The sequence below is a fragment of the Diospyros lotus genome, chromosome 14 (genome assembly GCF_014633365.1).
Source record: "Diospyros lotus cultivar Yz01 chromosome 14, ASM1463336v1, whole genome shotgun sequence".
NCBI lineage: Eukaryota > Viridiplantae > Streptophyta > Magnoliopsida > Ericales > Ebenaceae > Diospyros > Diospyros lotus.
The window spans coordinates 19,052,473-19,052,724 of NC_068351.1; positions in this window are offsets into that span (position 1 = coordinate 19,052,473).

Here is a 252-nt window from a genome sequence, read left to right on the forward strand (position 1 = left end):
CCTTCCGCAACACTCACTCACTTTTTAATAAATAAAGCATATATATTTTTAATCATCATATTTTATTATAAATAAAATATTTAATCCTTAAAAATAATATTATGTTATAAAACTAAATAAAATAAGAGTAAAAAAAAATAGGAAAAACTCATCGAGAGAATAGAAATTTTCTTTATCCTTGTTATCAAAAGTCCTTCTCACAACATAAAATGGCTCTATTTATAAGTTTACAAGAAAATAAATTTAAAGATC